Source organism: Galeopterus variegatus, unplaced genomic scaffold (genome assembly GCF_000696425.1).
Source record: "Galeopterus variegatus unplaced genomic scaffold, G_variegatus-3.0.2 Scaffold969, whole genome shotgun sequence".
NCBI lineage: Eukaryota > Metazoa > Chordata > Mammalia > Dermoptera > Cynocephalidae > Galeopterus > Galeopterus variegatus.
The window spans coordinates 262,556-284,194 of NW_007727080.1; the positions used below are offsets into that span (position 1 = coordinate 262,556).

Sequence of the window (21,639 nt, forward strand, 5' to 3'; positions counted from 1 at the left end):
CTGTGTGGACCAAGAGCTAGAACTGGCACTGATGAGCGAGATCTCTGAGGAGGCAGATTTGGGCTTCCTAGAGAGCAGACAGACCTGAGAGTGAAGCCCGCCATGACTCGAGCAGGCTGCAGTGGGAGGGGCAGAGTCTCACTCCCGGAGACGGTTAAGTACAGGCTGGATGGGAGTATTAGCAACATATGTCATTGCTGTTTACACTGATGATCAAGTCAGAGTACTCTCCTGGTTGCCAGATGAGACTTTGATGGTCTCTTGGTGCATAGATTTCGCAGAATCTCTCCCCTTCAATTAGGTCACATGTGTTCTCCAACAGCGAGACTAAGCAGGTAATGGCATGAGTCAGCAGGTCATTTCATGGATGGCTCGGACAGGAAAGCTTGATTTCCACTAAACTTCTAAAAGCAGGAAGCTGAGATATGCAGAGTTAACTGCCAGGCCAGGGCAGCTGTGTGTCTGTTGAGGTCTAAGAAAGGGAGATCCCCCTCAGCAGGTGTGACTCCAGTAAACATCCAGGTAATCCACCTACTTTCAGAAACTTGGAGGTGAAGGACACTGATAAATAACACCTCCTGTTTTCCTTGCTGCCTTTGGAATCTTCCTAGGGCCTGTTAACTCTTCAGGGGAGCTTTTTGCACGAAGGACAAGTAGTCAGGACTGCTCCTTAAGCCCAAAATTCTTTGAGAAGCTCTCTCTGCAGATGACTGAGCACAGGGTCAGATTGCAGCAAAGCCACTGCAGATTCTGGGTCTCTGTTGTCAAACTCAGGTCACAGGGCTTTGAAAACGTCAGCATTTTATCCTTTTTGAGTGAGGATTAACATGTCTGTCAGGCTGTTACAATGCATAACTGTTCTGAAGAGCTAAGTATTTGGTTCATGATGTTAGGGGCAGTGAGAGGTATTTTTTCTGATAAAAAAAAGTGTTGCTCAAAAAGGCAAGCATTCATTAATTAAACAGATCCTTAACACTGCTGACAGAGTGTTAAATGAGGCAGAATTTACCGATTTATCAGAAATTTCCCAGCTATGACCATAACAGGTGATAGGAACAGCAGAAATAGTCATAGCCAATGACAGGTCACTCCCTGCTCAAGAACTTGCTGTAGCTCTCTAGACACCCAGGTCCCCTTCCTCAGCTGAGTGTGTGGAGACTAACGGACACTGGGCCTTCTCGAATTAGCCTGGTAGCCCAGCCACTCTAACAACACAGACTGCCCCACCAAGCCAGTTCTCTTGGAATCAATAAATCCATCACACCGCAAGGTTTACTGAGCTTCTGCCATGTTGGGAAGCCCTAGTCTTTGTCCCGAAGGAATTCCTGTTCTGTTGAGGAGACCAGCCACTCTAACAACACAGACTGCCCCACCAAGCCAGTTCTCTTGGAATCAATAAATCCATCACACCGCAAGGTTTACTGAGTTTCTGCCATGTTGGGAAGCCCTAGTCTTTGTCCCGAAGGAATTCCTGTTCTGTTGAGGAGACCAGGCCAGCAGTTATGAAGCAGTCAGCAAGCAGTCCAGTGCTGCATGCACAGTATGGATTCCAGATACCAGAAGGGATGCGGGAAGGGCCTGGAGGAGAAGGTGAGAACGGGGGCTCCTGTGGCTGGCTGCGACAACATGTACAGCAGTGTGGAGGTGGGGGACAAGGGCAACAGCACCACTCAGGCAGCCAGGACTGGGCTGGAATCCACCGCCCTCCACCCACCTGGTTTCTGTGCAGCTGTGGGGGACAGTCCCATGCGATAGCCAGCGTCCCACCTGAAGCACTGCTTCTCTGTTTTGCTTTCTGCAAACCACAAGCTTTGGGATGAGGCCGGCTCACCTGCAAAACAAAACACCACCAGCGTCAGGACATATGGGGCTGGCGCAGGGCGCTGTGCAGCTGGGCGCAGCCTTCATTCCACCTCCACGGGGGCCCAGGCTGCCACCTGGGATGAGGCCGGCTCACCTGCAAAACAAAACACCACCAGCGTCAGGACATATGGGGCTGGAGCAGGGCGCTGTGCAGCTGGGCGCAGCCTTCATTCCACCTCCACGGGGGCCCAGGCTGCCACCCTCATAAAGCAGGTGAAAGAAACAACCCTGAGAGAGATTATGATTTATTAGTGAACAGACGTGCTGGTGGTTTGTGAACTCATTAACCTGGAAAATGCATAACATGTCACGTTATTATATCTTTTTAAATAAAGATTTTATTGAAAGAAAAGTTAAAGGAGCAGGAGCTACTAAACAAGAAGAGAAGGCTAAGGGACAACTTATTCCTTCCGTGTTGTTCTTCAGGTCTCAGCATAAACGTGTCCCCTTCTTTGCTGCATGGCTCTGTTCAATTCCTTCAAAGCGTTTCCACAGCCTGTGGTTATCGTATTCATTTCCTTGTTGGCTGTCTCCTCCACGAGGGTAGGGACCTCGTCTGCCTGGTTCACTGCTGAATTCCCAGCTTACCTAGCGCCATTCCTGGCACACACTAGGTGTTCATAAATCAATAAATGTGTGTAGAATTAATGACTAGTTAAAGCTCTAGGCAGGACGTGGTGGAGGGGTGTGAAAAGATGTAAGAGACAAGCCCCCCCACCCCCCTTGCTAAAGGAGCTTATGGTCTAGCACAGATGTAAAGCCCTTAGCTTCTCTGAGCCACCCTTCGATGGGGACTGACGCTGTATGGAACCTACACTAGACACTGTGGTAAATTCCTCCTGACTCCTTATCACCAGTGAGGCAAAGTGTTATTATTTATACTAATATGAGAGTGACTTGCAGTAGCCTCTCAGGAAATGCAAAATGACCAATAAACAGTGATGGGGACACTTACAGGGACAAGAGGGGTCCTGCAGACAGTATGTTTTGAGCCCTATCTGGAAGCCAGAGGAGAAATGGTGCAAGCCAAGTTCAGGAGACAAGCAATCACCAGCTGGGTGCAGCAGCTGGAGGCCCAGCCAGGACATGGCCACATAGAGTCGGAGCAGGAAGGCTGCTGCCAGCTGCCCGCAGGGCCGCTGAAGCCAGAAAGTGGGAGAAAAGGCTTCACCCCCAGCAAGGAGAGGGGCAAAGGATGAATGTGTTCCCTCACACTCACTAAGGCACGAGCCATCGTGGGCCACGGACAGTCCTAAGAGCAGCAGGGTAGGGCAGCTGGCCCAGAGGGAGCCCTTCTTCTCAGACCTGACCTGTCTCCTCTCTCAGCTGGGTTCTGGCTCCCTTGCCTGAATATACCCACTTCTCAACATCTTATTTTAAAAGCACTTAAAAGCATAATACATTAAGTGTTCCAAGTTATATGTTACTCCTTGGATTCTGGAGAGGAAATGCACAGTGGGAAGGGAGGGAGGAAGGAAGGAAAGAAGGAAGGAAGGATGAAGGGAGGAAAGACAGAGGACAGAGAGGGTGGGGAGAAGATCTAAAGGTTTTCAGAGTGGGAGATGGTGAATTCCAGAAAAAGTTACAAGACTCCTTCAACTTTAGAAAAAGAGCCCGGACTCCTGGTCCCCCCCCAACATCCTGCACTGTGTCTCTCCTTCCCCTTGACTGCACGTGCTGTCTGCCTTCTTCCAATCCACAGCAACCCTGCTGTGGTCCCGTTATTCCCCTGGAATTGCTCTCCCCAATGTCACCATTGGCTGCCTTATTGAAAGTCAATAGTCACTTCTTTGTCTTCATCTAACCAGATGTTTTGGTGGCATTTGTCACAGTTGATGACACGCTTCTTGGCTACCACGATGACACTCTCTTGGTTGTTTCTTCTACCTTTCTTTCTTCTCAGACGCCTTCATAGGTCCCTTTCTTGGCCCTCCCTCACACGCCTGTTACCTAGGGCTCCGCTGTTGCTCTTCTCACTCAGCACCCCAGCCCTGAAGGACCTCATCTTCTCATATGCCCTCAGCAGTCTTTGATATGCTTCCCAATCTATGTCTTTAGACAAACACCTCTATTGAGCTCCTGCGGACCTCACCACTTGGATGTCTCCCAGGATTCCTAAACTCAAAAGGTTTCAAATTAGATGCATGATCTTCCCCCCAAATCTATTCCGTCTCTTGAATTTCTGACAGCATCGCCACCTTCACAGTCAGCTGAGCCAGACATATGCGTGTCACCTTAGACTTTGCTGTCTCTTTCATCTCCCAGATCAAGTCCTATTAACTCTGCCCCTCAGAGTTACTGATACCCCTTCAATTCCCCCTGCCCATTACTTCTTCACTGCGTTATTGCTGTAGACTTTTGATCTGTCTCCCTGTCCTGGGTCCGGCCATCTCCACCTGTTCTCATTCTGCCTAGTAAGCTTTCTAAAATACAAGTATTTATTATTGAATATAGTGAGTACTATGCTAAATATTTTTTGTACACTATCTTATTTAATTCTCAAAATATCTTTGAAGGCAATCACAATTATTAGTATGTTTTTCAGATGAAGAGATTGAAGTTTGCACACAGTAACTAAATTGTGGAGCCAGGGGCCAAACTCTGGAGGTGACACTCTTCAACACCCCTCAGCTCCATTACCTGCTCAGACTCTCCGCATAGAGTCTCAAAGCTCGGAGGACAAAGGCCAAACTTTCAATTCAGTATACAAGGCTCTCATAATGTGGCTTTGGTCTACATCTCTATTTTCATCTCCACATATGCTATTTGCTGGAGCCATTCACAGTGACTTGTGCCATGCTTGAATTCATGGTTTTTTGCTTTTTTGAACATTTTGTTAAACATATGACATGTTTTTGAATATAGGCACTGAAAAGTGCACTTTTCATACATGTACAACTTGATTTATTTTTACAAATAAAACAAACCTGTGTGACCAGCTCCCTGATCAAGAAACAGAAACCTAGCACTCTGGCACCCTCTCTTGCCCCCTCCTCTCACGATCTCCTTAAGGTAACAACCATCTTGACTTCTAACACTCTACATTGTACTTTGATTTTTTTCACTCAACTATATTTCCTGGAGATTTTCCATACTGTAGGAAAGATCTGTAGCCCATATGCACTGGTAGGGACCACACCAGTGGATTTTGGCCACTGTGAATGCCCATGACATTCCAGTTATTAGTTTCAGCATCATCTATGTCATATTGTTTTATGTAGCATTTATAGTTTCCTCTGTGTAAAGTACCCTCACCTTCCTCTTTATCTCCCTCCCTCCTATTCTCCTTTAAAAGCATTCCCTCCTCTGAGCAGGTCTTCCTAGCCATCCCCGCACTGCTGCCCCACGATGGGATCTGACAGGCTCCTTTGTCATGGCCTTGTTAAATTGGACTGCTGCCCTGATAGAACGGCCTGTCTCCTCTCTCAGACTGGAAGCTTCTGGAGGGCAGGGACTGAGCATACCGATCTTGGTATTTTCGGTGCTGAGCATAGTACCTAGCACATGGTAAACCTTCAGTAAATGTCACATGAATAAAACAGATAAATGAATGAATAAACCAGGGGCACAGGTTAGCAGGATATGGCCTTCTTCTCTTAGAGATCTTTTAGAAATTCTCCCTTTGCTTTCCGTGTGGTTCTTTTGGCTGAGTAACTAACCCCGAGGTTCCTTCCAGCCCTACAAACAATTGTTGTTCCTTACTTAATCCTGGGACAGAAATACAACTGGCCCCAGAACTTCAATGTGGTACAATATATTTCCAAGGACATATGTTTTCCATAAGAGAGTCTGGAATCTGAAGTACATTGTGAGAATCTTGGAAGGACATATTGAAAGATGAAAAGAGAAAAAGAAAGAAAGAAATGAACTGCAATAACAAGAGCAATACCCTGAGGACGAGGAGTGGAGAGAATGTTGGTTTTGGTACAAATAAATGGGTCCAATTAATGCATGTTGGTGTTTGCTATTTTGTTTAGATTTATTTCTGTTTAGATTTAGGTTTTGATACCAGACTTTCCTTTTAGAGCGTGTCAAGTCAGCAGGGTGGTGGGAAGTGGAGTCCTTTCAGTCCTGTTCATCAGAATAACACATTCCTTATCATGTGTGGCTGAGCCCCGTTTGTACATCACTTCGTGGTAGAAGGCACTTTGAAGATGAAAGGTTTAAGCATCATTATTGCCATTGTAAATGCACAGATTAATAAAGCAAGTTAACTTTTCATTTTTTTTCATTTTCTAAACCTTTGCTGGCTGTGATTTTAACACATCAGTTCTGGTCAGAGAATACAGTTTTGTTCTACCATCCCATCCCAGCCTTTGCAGCAGAGGCTGCCTGGACCCTCTCTGCATGTGTGGGCCCCTGGGAGAGCTCTTTGATGTCCTGACTGACTCCTATCACTGGGGTTGTCAAGAGAAGGATTTCTGCTGCTTCTGGCTTCTATGGAGCTCTCCAGGAGTTCTGGGAATCCTGTCGCCAATTCTTCTTCCACGTTATTTACTTCTCTTTCACCCAGTTCCTCTTCATCTGTGATTCACTTGTCCCTAGAACACGCAAAGGTCAGGTCCCCCATTCTCCAACAGTGGGCAGGGCCTTGTATCAGGGAGAAAGTGCAACAGGCGGCTTGGCCTTAAAGAGCACCAGGCACTGCAAACACCTATACTGACTTGGACAATGGTCTTTGGTAACAGCTTTTCTCCCAACAGGAATTAATAATAGCGTTTCACACAGCCTCCGAACACTTCATGTCTTAGTTTTATTCATTTATTTGTCCATTCAACAAATATCTACCGAGCAACTTCTATGGGCCAGATGCTGCTCTAGGCATCAGGAATTGAGCAGTGAACCAGAGAAGAGTCTCTGCTGTCTCAGAGCTTATATTTTAGTTGGCGGAGAATGACAATAAATAAAATAGTAAGTAAACTGGTAAGGAAGGACGGTGGTAAGTGCTGTGGAAGAGAATAAAGCAGGGGAGAGGCAAGCATTACTTTATGCCATCCTTGGAATGTGTGAAGTAGGAGAAGCCCCATTTTACAGATTGTGACACTGAGGCTTACAAAGGTGAAATAACTTGTCCAAAGTCACTGAACCAGGAAGTTGCAGGTTGAGATTGAAATCTAAGTCTATCTCACTGCAGAACTGCAACAGTTCTACCTTGCATTCCACACATCGCCATTATAAACAAATTCTTCAAACTAAAAGCATTTTCACTAGCTTTCATCTCTTAAAATGCTGTGCTTTTAGTTGTTCAGAAACATTACGCGATTACCAGTTCCTTTGGGATTCACTCACTCAATCACATTGCACAAGGCTCCATGCTGCCAGAGACACTCTGTTGTTCAGCCTGACCCCTGCTGCATCTGCTGCAGTTGGTGCTCTCCTCTTTCCTGAAACTTCTCTGCTTTCTAAGCCCTCTTACTTTCTCTCCCTGGACTCTCCTTGAAGGGCCATCCTGCTCCACTTGCTCCATTACACACTGAGTTCTGGACTGCTCTGGCCTCCGGGACCTGCTCTTCTCCCAAACTCCTTCCCTAGGTGACCCTATCCTGGCCCCAGCTCAATGCCTCACACATGCCAGTGGCCCCACTGCTACTGCTGGCCCAGGCTCTGCTGAGCTACAAATCTGTCTCACAGGCCTGTAAATTCAACAAGTCTAAAATGAAGTTACCTTCTTCTCCATTCCTGCTTCCCAATCAGAAACAGAGTTCACACTGTCCATGCAGCCATCCCAGGCCAAGAGGAAGACTCTAGACCACCTCCTCTTGTTCACTGCCACATCCAGTCAATACCCAGTCCTGTGGAAGCCACCAGCACTCGTCCCAGCCCCTCACTCCTGCGGTCCTACTTGAACTCGGCTCTCACCTTTTCACCTTCCCTCCCAGCCCTGATGCCAGTCTGGCCCTCATTTCTACCTCTCTCACTGCTGCCAGGATACTTTTTATAAAATGGCCTCTCATTGTTTTGGTCAAATTTCAACCCCCCAGCCATTGGTGATCTAGCTTCTGCTTATCTCTGTCTCTGTATTCTTCTACTCTCTACATGCCACCCTTGGCTCCAGCCATTTGGAACTTCCTGAATCCCCCAATGTACCATGACATTTCATAACTTTGTATCTAACTCCTGCTGGTCTGACCAAATCGACTCCTCTAGAAAGCTTTCTCTGACTTTCTGACTCACCCGCTCCTTCTCTGTGCTCTCACCCTGTTTGCCACCCCCTTGTCCCTCCTCCCTGCAGGCCTTGGTTCTTCTGTCCATTTCCTTAGCAAACTGTAAGCTACATGGTATAAGCTATGCCATGGCAGGCAGGGTGTCTAGGTGTCTAGTTTGTCTCTATGGACAGCAGTGACTAGTACAAAAGAGGCTCTCAATGACTGCTCACTGTCGGACACAGTACACAGACTGCCAAAATCTTGTGGGCTTTGTTTAATGATTTGTACCAAAATCTATCTCACTAGAACTTATGGATCGTATTTAGCTAATGTTAGACAAAAATCAAACCCTACCTCATAGTATGGAGCATAATTAAGAAGAAAATATAAGCAATGGTTATAAATAGTGTTGCAAAGAGGCATTCCAGGACTTGTACTCATTTAATAAACAAATTATGACATGTTTTCCTCTCGTCGGAAACGCCATGAAGTACACCGGAGCTACACCAATAGTTCACCTCTCTGAGTCTTGTTTTTCTTATATGAATGGGGCACTGGACTAAATGACCTCCAAGGCATGTCCAGCTCTCACTGTCCAAGGATCCGACATCAAACGTCACCCAGAGTCCATCGTTTTTGCCCTTTATCCCAAAGCATTCTTTACCCCTACTGTGGATGCCTCTGCAGGTGTCTGTCCAACCCAGAAGCCAACAGTCTCCCCTATCCACATGGTCATAGAGTGGGCTCCAGGCAGTCATGGAGTTACAATGTAGTCCTACCCCCAGCCACCACTGATGGGTCCCAGAAGGAGACCCTGACCCAGGCTGGGCCAACTAGAGACTCTTCCCTGGGAAGTGAGATGACCTAAGATAAATGAAGCTCAGTCAAAGCTGGGCTCTTATGAAGATCCAAAAGTTGTGGGATAGCTACTCAGCCATTCATTCAACTGATATTTATTGAGCACCTACAATATACTGGGCACTGTTCCCAGCATTGCTGGGCAGAGTGAGGGTCACAGAACTGTGTGGTTTCCTGATGGCTTTCCAGTTTTTAGTCCCAATCCTTCTTGAGGCCCACTGCATTGTTATCCTTGGGTTCTCTGCAACACCCCTTGGTCCTCATCATAAATTATCCTTTAAGTTATCACAATTTGTAAGCATCTTAATTGCAACTGAGATTCAACTATTACCCCCTCACCAACACTCAAGGGCCTGTCTGAGTGGTTATTCCATCTTTTCTTCTGGGACTTTTTCTGTTGCCACCTAAGGCAATGGAGCTCTCACGTTAACTCAAATAATGGGCCCAGAGGCAAGCATTGGGTCTTCTTTGAATCTTTTTTTCATAAATCTCTTATTTTTTCCAATTTAGCACGGCCACATAAAAAATGGTACAACAACAACAAACTTTTTAAAAAGCACACATAAAAGGAGGTAAAAGGGCCTCATGCAGTTTCATTAGATAAAAGCCACCCTCCTCATGCCAATTCCAGCAGAGAAAACATCTTGACAAATCATGTCTTTTAGTCAAAACAAGTTGAGGTCCAAACACATGGAGTAGATATAAAATATATTATTTTCAGAGACTAAAATCCAAACCACAAATTCCAGAAATGCACTTTAAAAGTGCTGCCTATTAGACATGCTAGTTTTAAATTAAATTAACATTCGAGTGAGAGGGGTAAAGCATGTTTTGATTTATTAGATCACTATCAATCTTTCCTCTAAGGAGCTCAAGGTGCTCCATGCACAAGAATTTGGGAGAGAAGATCTGGCTGCTTGAAGAATGTGAGGTTCAGCCGGTGTTGTTTGTCCCTGCTGGGCTTCACCCTTTGAAGCTGACAGGGTTATGTGGCTAACCACAAGTCTATCCTCTAATGGAGAGGTGTCTCAAATTGACTTGAAACACTTTCTAAGAACTGCAGGAAGAACGATCTAGTGGGATACTTGCTTTTTTCCCCAGCTTGTCTGGTTTACCTTAAAGAGTTTGACAGAGCAAACTTAGGAGAGGAAAGTTCTGCAGCTCAGTTAATCACCCACAAAGTAATTTTTTTTAGATTATCTTATTAAAAAACATTATGGGCAAACAGCAAGCAGTCCTTTCATTATCAAAGCTTTCTGGGCTCTCTTGTTTTGAAACAAGGTCAGAAGCATGAAGGATTTTTCCATCCTATAGATTGGAGGGAAAAATCCTAGGATCAGCCAAACGCTGCCCTTGCCGGGCTGGGCAGCCAAACATGTACTGAGGAGTGCAGATTGTATTTTCCAAAAGTGGCCATGGTAATATTTCCTGCTTCTCATGTTCTTAGTCTCTTTTCAAGAGGAAGAGTGTATGTTCTTGCCGCTTGAAACTGGGAGGGCATTTGTGACCTCCAAAAGTGGCCATGGTAATATTTCCTGCTTCTCATGTTCTTGGTCTCTTTTCAAGAGGAAGAGTGTATGTTCTTGCCGCTTGAAACTGGGAGGGCATTTGTGACTGCCTCAACAGACAGATCACTGTGGAAGTGATGCTATGTGACTTCAATAGACTTGGCCTGCTTTTTCAGGATGCTTGCCTTTGGAATGCAGCTGCCATTCTGCAACAAAGTTAGGGCAACATGGAGGGGCACATGTGGAGAGGAACTGAGGCCCCAGCTCCCAGGTCTGGCTGGGCTACCAGCTGATGCCCAGCATCAACGTGCTGACCATGTGAATGTGCCAACTTTGAGGCAAATCCTTCCTGTTGAATTCTGCCTAGAGTGCAGATTCATGAGCTAAATGAATGATCAGTATTATTTTAAGCCAATGTCTGGGATGACTTCTTACGTAGCAACAGATGACCAGAACAGGTGGGGATCAAAGACTTCTCTGGACAATCTGATTTCTACAGGAAAACATGCTAAAAAACTGCAAAGAAAGTAGTTTTAACAAGTTGCAGTATGATGCAAATGAGGTTTGTCTGAAGCAGAGAATCGTAGACACAAAGGCATTTTTCTTAACTTTCTCTTCCTGCAGAAATGTACGTAAATAAGATTGAGTCTGCGAGCCACTTTCCAGTGTCTGGAATGGAGACCTCCATTTCCCCACAGTGCGGAGACCACCTGAGGAGCCCCAGCAAGCCCCTGGGGAGTAAGCCCTTGTCCTCTCGCAGCACATCCTGCAGAAATGTACGTAAATAAGATTGAGTCTGTGAGCCACTTTCCAGTGTCTGGAATGGAGACCTCCATTTCCCCACAGTGCTGAGACCACCTGAGGAGCCCCAGCAAGCCCCTGGGGAGTAAGCCCTTGTCCTCTCGCAGCACATGGGGACTGCACTGCTAAACTGCTCTCGGCGGAGCTGGGCCTGGGTTGTTTCGGGCTTCTGTGTCTTTACTCTGGATGGCCACGTCTGCTCCTGCTGGCCTCTGTCCCCTTGAACCATCTTGCCATGGTACATGTACAGATTTTTCACTGGCCTCCTACTGTTTGTCCCAGCAGGGATCATCTATGTTCCTCAAGACTGAGGAGATCAATAAATTAGACTCCAGAGAAGAAAAAGGGGGTCTGGAAAAACACATCACAGCCTTATAAACACGGCTTCCCACAGGTACACCCATGGAAGAGCACTCAGAACTCCATGTCTTTCTGGCAAGAGCAAATCAATAGTGAAATATGAAATGCTTGTGACTTCTTTGGGGGTGACGTGTCTATTCTCTTCTATTTAATTCACTTGTTCACCCAACCATTAGGCTGTGTGCACCAAATGCCTGAGCACTGGCTAAGTACAGGGATACCGAGATCTCAAAAGTCGTGGTCTAGCAGGGATCACAAACTCATAAAACTAATAATAGCAAATACTAATATAGCATTTACTATTGGTCAGACACTGTTCTTAGTGCTTATATACGTTCATCATTTAATTATTGTGACGGCCCTTTAAAGTAGGAGCTATTGTCATCCCCATTTTATAGAAGAGTAAAGTTAGGCACAAAGAGGTTAAGTGACACGCCCAGGGTCACATAGCTAGTAAGTGACGGTGCTCGGGTTCTAACCTTGTCTAACGTCTAGTCTCCACTGCCTCTTACAAATACAGACGGCAGAACGAAGTGAGCGCTGTTATGCAGCATCTACTAGATGGCGTGAAGAAGGAATGTATAAAAGAGATAGCTGTTTGTTATTTACAAAATAAAATTAAAACACAAAGATGTTAAATAGCAAAGAAAGCCCCAGATCCCTGCTGGTATCACTTACCCTCCTATCTGACCACTCCATTAGGACATTTCTTCTCTCAGCCACTTTAATTTCTCACACTACGAAATAAGAAGCCTCTTTGCTTCTGTTCTCCAGAGAGACAAAGAAGTTGGAAGAAATAGATTTCCACCCTACCATTGTGGAAAAGAGAAGAGAGCATCAGATTTCTTTGACAGAGGTGGAGGCAGGCTTCTGTCTCCCCTACGCACACCGAGGCAGTGGGTGAGGTGGGAGCGGGTAGGCTGCTGCTTCTTCAGGATTACGTAATGATGAAACAACGACCAGCTTTGTCTTGCTGAGTAGCTGCTGGAAAGGTAGGTCAGGGCCTCCTTTGAGGGTCACTGGAGTTGACTGATAGGGCTGCTATCTTCTGTCCCCTGTGAAATTACCGAAATGTAGCTTTTGGCTTAAGGGCGATAGTTGGAAGGAGGGACCAATGACTCGAACCAGTGTTGCTTTCTGAATGATTGTTATCAGGTCCACTCTGACCACCCTCCCAACCTTTAGCAAGTGCCTGCTATATCTATATGTAGGGCTTATACAGGTGCCAAGTGTTGAGGATGCATAAAAGAGTCAGAGCTAGTTCAGCCTTCCAGTTCCCACAGCCATAGCTTTCACATTCTTTTGATTGTGAAGTATAATAAGAAAAACATTTAAATTGTATGTATGTGCAACTGGGTTGTGCTGTTTTACCTTGCTATATGCAATAAACTCTGATGTAGATTGTTCTATTCTTTTTTATTTAATAAAAAATGCAGATTACAATCCATTGAGTTGATATCTTGATCCATAAATGTGCAATGCATCAAGCTGTGCAGTTAGAAAAACACTAATTTGAAGAAAAACAGTCCGGAGAAAGATACCTAATGTGTACAATTACAAAATGATGTAAAAGTGCAGCCACAGAAGCATGTATGGAAAGTACAGAGCCCTGAAGGAGAAACATGGGGCCTGGACAACCTTTTCCTATGCTCTTTCGATTACCCGCCGCGAGGGCACACACAGCACATCCTGTGGGAATAACTGCCAGCTCTATTCCCAGCGCAACTCCCATAGGCTTCTCCATCTACCCTCATCCTCATCCAGACACTGTCTCTGGGTGGCCCTGAGGCAGTCACGATTGTCTGTGAAACTGTCTATGAGTATAGAGATGGAGCAGGGACAGACTAGCAGCTCAGCCTCCTTTCCAGCTCTAGAACTCTCCCATTCATGTAACAGTACCCTAAGCATGGGAGGAGTCCACGTGGACTTTATTTCATCAGGCTCTGACTTTTTGTTTCTTTCTAGCTCAGCACTGGTGGGTCTTGAGTGAGAACAGAGTGGGGGGTAGGGGGAGAGGGAGCAGATTCCAGAGAATTCCACTATTGCAAAGAGCAGGCCAACAGTGGCAGGAAAGAAATGAGGGATAACTGCTGGCTGTTGATACTGAATGAAGGCACAATGTGTAGAGGCAATTCAACTGTAGTGCACTAATTATTCTCCCAGGGCCATGGCCCAGAAAAGCAGATGACCCCTGAGAGATCTCATTCACACTGGCTGTCTCAATGACCAGCCTATCATAGATTTTATCCATGAGCTACATAGATCAGCCTATCATAGATTTTATCCATGAGCTACAGAAAGGGAAAGCATTCGTGCTAATGAGGAATCATGAAGAAAACCAGAACTAATCACATATGACTATATGTATTGTAACTTCCAAGAAAATGCTTGGCAGCATCTTGGAGCCAAGAAATGTGGTTAAGAGTGTGGGCTTTGGAATAAAAGTGACTTGGGGACAAATCCTGGTGTCACCATTTCCTGTGTGCTCTTTGGAAAACACCTAAGAATAGACGAGAATAAGACCCAATCCCAGACTTCTGGAAGTTCATATTTACTGCTTAACCTTTCTGGGCCTCTGTTTCCTCATTGGTAAAACAGGGATAATGATAAGACCTACCTCCTAAGATTGTCATGAGGATTAGTATGAGGATAGATAGAACAGCTTGGCTGGCCCCGATCACAGGTTATCTGTATGTTTAACTTTGGATAGTGAGAAGCAATGGAAAACAGGACAGGGGAGGTTGGTAAAATATCACAACCTTGTTAGACTCCATCTTCACCCTGCATCCTCCTCTCTCCAAGGGCCTTAAAGCAGAATGGAAGATTCCCTCTGTTCCATCTCAAAGAAGTAGCACTTTGGGAAATTACAGTTAGCTCCTCAAAGCCCTACTTGTTCTTCCTCTTTACGTTTATCCCACTTTTGTTCAAACTCTGAACACATGGGCCAGAGGGAGCTTTTTTTGCCTGGCTTTAAGGAATGGTAAGAAGAGCTAGCCACCGAGGTTCATTTAGAAACAAAACAAAATGACTCTCCCTTGGGGTGCTGGGTGGGGAGGGCTCTGTTGCCAGCCCACTGAGACTCTCCGCACCCCCTGGAGACAGATGAGATGCTTGGTCAACTGAGAGCAGAGGCCCCCCAGCTGAAGGCCCAGGAATGGATCTGACAGCTGCCAGGAGAACACAATTACTTTTTCTTAAATCGATTCCTCGGAAACTGTCCTTTGAGATCAGTCTCAAACTGTTGGAGCATTTTTCTATGAGCCCTAACTCTGGGGGTTTGTTTGTTTGTTTTGTTTTATTGGTAGCTGGCTGGTATAGGGATCCGAACCCTTGGTGTTGTCAGCACCATGCTCTAGCCAACTGAGCTAACCAGCTAGCTCTGGGGTTTGAATGGAGAGAAACCCAGCAGCACGGTGCTAGCCCAGGATGGCTCCAAACTTCTTCCTAGGCAAAGCTTGCTTTAAAGAGTGGAGCTTCTGATTGCAGGAAGAGGTGGAGAAAACACTCTGCAGAGTTTAAAAGGGTGATTTAAAAATGTGACATATTCCCGTTTCATGAAAAAGTGACAGACAATGTTAAGTGGATAGTCCTCCTACAATCTGCCTATATTCTGTAATATATTCTATATTCTCTTCTGGAAGAACATGCAGAGTCCATCAGCATATTAAAGGCTCTGTGATGTTGGACTATAAAGAAGCAATATTTCCCAAACATATTTGATCACGGAACCCTTGTGCTGAGAAACAGTTCTTTCTGTGGAACATCGCTGGACAAAGGGCAGAGTCAGGGCCTCCTCTCATCCACACTGCACCTCTCAGAGCACATGCAGGGTGGGGTCGAGCCTTCATTTGCACTCTCAGCCAGACCCCCTTGTGCAGGGCCTGGCTGCATGACAATTGCAGCAGTCCCTCTGGAAAGGACACAGGCAATTGGGCGATCCTGGGGCATTACTGACCAGGACCTAAAAGTCCACAGTTGTTATTTTATTCTCTTTTCAGGGGTAAGTCCAAGCTTGTGACTGAAGGAAGACAGTGCTCATGTAGAGAAGATTGGACACTATGTCTAACCTGGAAATATCTGCACAAACAAGCCACCATGAAGGGCTACTCAGGACAGGAGCCACTGGACAACTCTGAGCTCACTTACATTCAACTCAGGAGTACCTGAACACTTTTAAGAAGCTGATCTGCATTGCTTTATTAAGGAAAAAAAAAAAAAAGAAGAAGAAAAATGCCCCAGCCAGGCGTTGCAACGAAATTGATGATAATTGGGAACAGCAGGAAGGAGACCTGCGTTTCTGCTTCAGCTGGTTACTGCTTGGTTTAAAGTCTGATTGTCTGGCGTCCATCTTCTGGCAAAGAAGAAGAAAAATGCCCCAGCCAGGCGTTGCAACGAAATTGATGATAATTGGGAACAGCAGGAAGGAGACCTGCATTTCTGCTTCAGCTGGTTACTGCTTGGTTTAAAGTCTGATTGTCTGGCGTCCATCTTCTGGCTTTTGGAGTGGACCAGTTTTTGCTGAAATATGCATTTATTGAACTCTGAAAGGCCAGATCTTCTATGTAGATTAATTCATGATTTCAAAGATGCTTTGAAGCTGGCAAAACATTCTGTTATTTACAAGAGTTATTACAACTGAAATCCTGGCATAGACTGGGAGGTCAGTTTATAATCTTGTTTAGATCCTTTTAAATTTAGAAACTTTGCAGTGGGTTAAATATAGATCACATTTGTGTACTTTTTCCTCCTTTCATTCCCACTTCAAGGGCTGTCCAGTAGTTCTGACCTATGCCAGACATTAGCCAGAGAAATTCTGGCACTTGTTACATGGGCATCTGCTGGACCAAAACAAAAGTGATGCTACTCACAGGACCGTGCGGAGTTGCTCATCATCCTACATATTATCTTCCACATTTAAGAGCAAAGGTCTTTCACTAAGACTGGTGAATAGTTTCATGTTAAGTGAAAACATAGACACGAGGAGAAAAGGTTTTGGTAATGCTATCCGGGAGAGCTTATGTCCTCCAACTTACACTGCACATGTTGATTAGAGAAGATCATAGAGGTCGGGTCATAAGAAGCTGTACGAGGCTGGAAGTCAGACTTCTTATAACCAAAAGGTAAATGAATATTGCCCCAGATTTTAGAAGAGCCAAAATATTGAATGTTGGGAGAGCGTATGTTCTCCAACTTATACTGCACATGTTGATTAGAGAAGATCATAGAGCTCAGGTCATAAGAAGCTGTACGAGGCTGGAAGTCAGACTGCTTATAACCAAAAGGTAAATGAATATTGCCCCAGATTTTAGAAGAGCCAAAATATTGAATGTTATCTGCGTAGTACTGGCCAGAGTAAATGAGGTGCCAGCATTTTCATGCCCAGTAAAGAGAATGTTATTACACTCAGGATTACCTCTTCATGGGTACTTTACCTTCATGAACATGCTAAATCCAGTTTTAAGGAGATCAGCAAGGCCTGAAGACATGTGTTCAATATCAACAGGATCTGGCCTCTCGGGATTAAATATTTCCTCCACAATCTGCTTCAACAATGGTTTATAAGATGCCTGGAAAGACAAAATATTGTGCTGTAAGTAAAAGGATTTGTTTGGTTTGTCTGGAGAGAGAACAGCTTTTTCTGTATTAAAAGAAGCAAAACAAGTTTATTTTGATACTGAGCAATAGCTGTGATGTGTGTGTGTGTGTGTGTGTGTGAAAACACAATATAACAACACTGGTTTTTTAGATAAACTTTCACCCCAAGGCTCTAGCACTATTTTCTGCTTCTCAAACCTCCTTCTACAAGCAAATATCTCTTACCAGAGCTATAATCATTGTATGACTAATTTTTCTATCTAGATTTCAAGTGACAATTTTAGGTATGAAGTACACTGGAAAGCAAAATACTATCATTGATATAGACATGAAGATAGTCTCCAGCTTTTCCTAAGCATTCTTAGAATTATGTTCCCCCTGTTAGGACCTCAAATGTTTACTTACAATGTGCTGTCAATATCCACGCCAGACATGAAGATAGTCTCCAGCTTTTCCTAAGCATTCTTAAAATTATGTTCCCCCTGTTAGGACCTCAAATGTTTACTTACAATGTGCTGTCAATATCCACGCCTAAAGCAATCCCTCCTTCCCCAGCAGAGCTCAACTCCAAGTATGAGTTTCCCAGAAAAAGAAGCTAAGATAACCAAAAAGAATCTGACCGAGGTCAGAGCAGAAAAGAGGCTGCACGACACTATAGGAATTTCAGCAGAATTAGGGCGATGTTAGTTTGCAACAAGTCCTACAGTTTGATGAATGGTGCTAAATGCTTTCCTTTTCTGTGACCTGAATAAGCCATCCACGTTTCGGTTGTGTTTGGAGGCAGCTGCCTCTCTGACCACTGTGTTGTCTGAGCTTGTTTCTCCCATCTCTTCCCCTGGTTCTTCTGCTACCAATTCTTCCTTTGTCTTCCTTTCCCATTAGCAGGTCCACCTTCTTTCCTCCCAATCCTGTTGCTGCCTCTGCTGCTCCAGTCACACATTGCACTGAGTCTGCGGCATGAAGGGCAAGAGAAGAAGGAATGTCTCCCCTCAACCCATCCCCTGATCTATTATAGCCTTGGAAAAGCCAGATTCTGATAATGCACTGTTGAGCTGTATCCTCTCTTGAACTCCATTTCTCTCTGTCTTGGCCAAATATGTGACTTGCCTGTAGCAATTGTCAAGGATATTTAGTGTACTGACTTCATTCCTGGCTTCATATTGCTTTTCTTACAGTCATTTTTTACTATTATTTTTCCTTGATTCCAATTTTCTTATTTACAATATCATAGAAATAAAGCAGGGTACAAACCATCAAACTCGTAAATACACATTCAGCAGGAATCTAGCTGGGATCCTTCTCAGGGATAAGATGCAGAGAGAACTAGCATCTGTTCAGTCAGTTGAGGATTCCACCCCTTTTATGTTTACTGGTCATACAGACCAGTGTGTGTCCAGAGATCCCATGCTTAAATGATCAGGAAGGGCAAAGCATTGAATAGCAACACTAATAAGATGGGAATTTTTCAAAGTATGGATTAACCTTGCTCATAATAAGAGAAATTCAAATTAAAGCTATACCAGGAGAGATTTTGTTTTAACTTATCAGACTGGTAAAAATCCAAAAGTTTGAAAACACACTCTTTTGATGAGGCCACGGAGGAACAGGCACTCTCCTACATTGCTGGTGGGAAGGTAAATTGTTACAATCAATGCAGAGAGCAATCTGGCAATACCTATCAAAATTACAAGTGCATTTGACCTGGCAGTTCTACTTCTAGGAATTTATTCCTTGGATATGCTCATGTATGCAAATGAGATCCATAAAAAGCTCTTTATTGTTTATAATAACAAAATATTAGAAACCACCTAAGTGCCTATTGATTGGGAGCTGTATTCTACAAATACTCTTCCCTGAGTAAATTGTCTTGAGAGTTCTTCTTTCATCTTAGCCTTTCTGGACATTTACTCTCTTAAACTTTAATCTCTTTAAAGCATATCCCCAAGGAGATGTCCTTTGGTCAATACTTTGCTACCTTATCCGTATTATCATCAAATATTAATTGACTTCTTCCTTAGTAACAGACTCAAGTTTTCAGCCAGGCACATTATCAACTGGCTAAAAAGGCTTGCACCCTTCCTTGCAGCTGGGTGTGGCCATGTAAATAAATTCTGGGCAATGAAATGTAAGTAGAAGGGTAATGTGGAACTTTCAGACGTCTCCTTAAAATGGAAAGAAATGCTTTTTCTCCTCATTTTCTCTTCTGCTACCTGGAATGTGGAAGTGATGCCTGGAGCTCCAGCAGCCATATTGGAAAACAGGGCCATTTCTTTTCTCTTTCTTTCTTTTTTCTTCAAATGTGAAAGGATTTATGGGGGAAATACTTGTGAGAGAAACTGGGGAGGAAGACAGAAAAGGCTGGACAAGCCATCAGACTGTGTTCAAGTTTGAACTCCAGTGACAGATAGAGGGAAGGAAGGTTGGCTGGAATCACCCTAGATACAGTGCCATCTTCAGAAAGTTCAGTAAAGGTGTCAAGGAGCCCTGGAACCCAAATCAGCCTTCAGAAGAAGTATGGTCTTCCCTTAGTTTCTCTGATGTTCTCAATCATTGGCTGGAAGAAGCTTGTGGGAAGCATGGTCTCAGGGCAAACATGACAATAGGTTTCAGGCTGGAACAGCTTGGTCCATCGGTCAGTTTTGCTTCCTCCAGCTGAGAGTCTGGGATGTGCATTATCATGACTGCCATAGTGATAATAACCACCCATGCGGTAGGAGGCCCATCACACGGTGCAGCTGCAAATTCCTCAGTAGATGGTGGTGGAACTCTGTAAAGGTTTTCTTTTAATGTGTTCAGTTTTCTCAGTGAAGTAGGAAGCAGGGGCATCTGCCTTGGCAACGTCTCCTCTGCCTTCCTCCTCTGCTGCATCTCTGGCCAGGGCATTTCTTAGAGACGGTGGAGTAGAGAGCTGAAGAAATCCTGGACAGTGATGACTTTTGGAACCTCCGTAACCGTAACATGAACAGGCTAAATAAGGACCTACTTTACATGACAATATAGAACCTTCTATGTTTAAACAACTATTTTCAGATCTCTGTTATTTGCAACTGAATAAAATTTTGATACAAAGCATTTAGGGAATATAAAGATATGAAAGTCTATTCCTTCCTTCCAAGAGATTACAGTTATTGATTTTATTAGCCTATATTAAAGGCTGGTTATATGAAATAACTTTAACCAAAATCACAGAGAAATATACACAGTCCATCATATTTAAGAGAGAAGAAAATATACCCTTCAACCCACAAAAAATAGAAAAGTGTGTTGCTCTCCATAGGATGTACCTTCTACAAGAAGGGAGAGTAGTGATTCTGAAAAGAGCTCAGACACAGGACAAGGTGGCTCTATAATCAAGCTAAAACACTGTACTCTGCACCTCTCTAGTGCAAGGCACAGTGTACCCAGGGTGATAGGACTGTTCTCAGGACTCCAGAGGCACCACTGTAGACTGGGGAAAAAGGGGAAAGAAGGAGGTATGAAGGGATTTGAGAAAATAGAGATGCTGGGATATCTCTCTCCCTTGCTCTACTTTTGGTTAAGCTTTGAGGAAAGAAGCATCCAGAAGAAAATGCCCACTGAGCTGCGTTCTCTTTGAGGGGTGCTATGCCCTTAATGCGTTCATTCTTGGGACTTTGTGATTACTGTGTGTTATTGGGAAAATTGGAAATATTTTTATGTTTTTAAAGGTATGTAGGTGAACATTTATTTAGAATGAGAAAAGAAAACTCAATTTAAAATACTGAGAAGCAACAGATAGCAAACACATCACATAATTCAGAAAAAGAATATAAATGTTTTTAACTGCCTGACCTCTATAATAATCATTTCTAACATTTTTTGTTGCATTCTCTCTGATTATTTTTCCATGTAATAACAATTTTAAAACAACATTTTGTATGGAGATGTGAGTTATTAGGCTATCATCTCTCAATTCCAACCCCCTCCCTTCTAGACGTGGTTCTGTGATGCTGGGCTGAGACTCTGCAAGCCACACGTGTGCTTTGCCAGCTAGGTCTGTTAGACTCTGCCAACAGGGGGCACTGCAGGGAGACTGGAAGGTGGGAGAGCAAGTAGGAACTTGTAGCTGCCCCTCCACTGGACTTTTAAGTCATAGGACCCAATAAATTACCTTTCTTGTTTAAACCATTTGGCATTTTTTTCTTTTTCTATTTTTACTTGTAACCAAAAGCATAGTAAATGATATAAGTATTATTAATTTAAAGAGAAGCTGATAGGTTTTCCCACTTAAATGTTATGGAGGAAAAAGCCCTCTAAATTCTCTGTTAAGACAAGTAAGTACAGCACAAGTGAATAACATTGTGCATTTAAAGAGCACGATTTGGGACTTTCTCAGATAAAAAGCAGTACTTGGGGCCGAGCCCGTGGCGCCCTGGGGAGAGTGCGGCGCTGGGAGCGCAGCAGCGCTCCCGCCATGGGTTCGGATCCTATATAGGGATGACCGGTGCGCTCACAGCGCTCACTGGCTGAGCGCGGTGCGGCCGGTCTCA

The 21,639-nt window shown here is 44.4% G+C and overlaps 1 long non-coding RNA gene across 1 annotated transcript in view; it reads right to left on the reverse strand.

Annotated features, from left to right (window-relative positions):
• Window positions 1-1,937: 1,937 nt before the first annotated feature.
• Window positions 1,938-21,639, reverse strand: part of LOC103591396 — a 26,624-nt gene continuing 6,922 nt past the window's right edge. The window contains exons 2-3 of the long non-coding RNA XR_550571.1: window positions 16,969-17,103; window positions 1,938-1,957 (exon numbers count right to left, since the gene is read on the reverse strand). This is a non-coding gene — a long non-coding RNA (uncharacterized LOC103591396). The remainder of the gene's footprint in view (window positions 1,958-16,968; window positions 17,104-21,639) is intronic.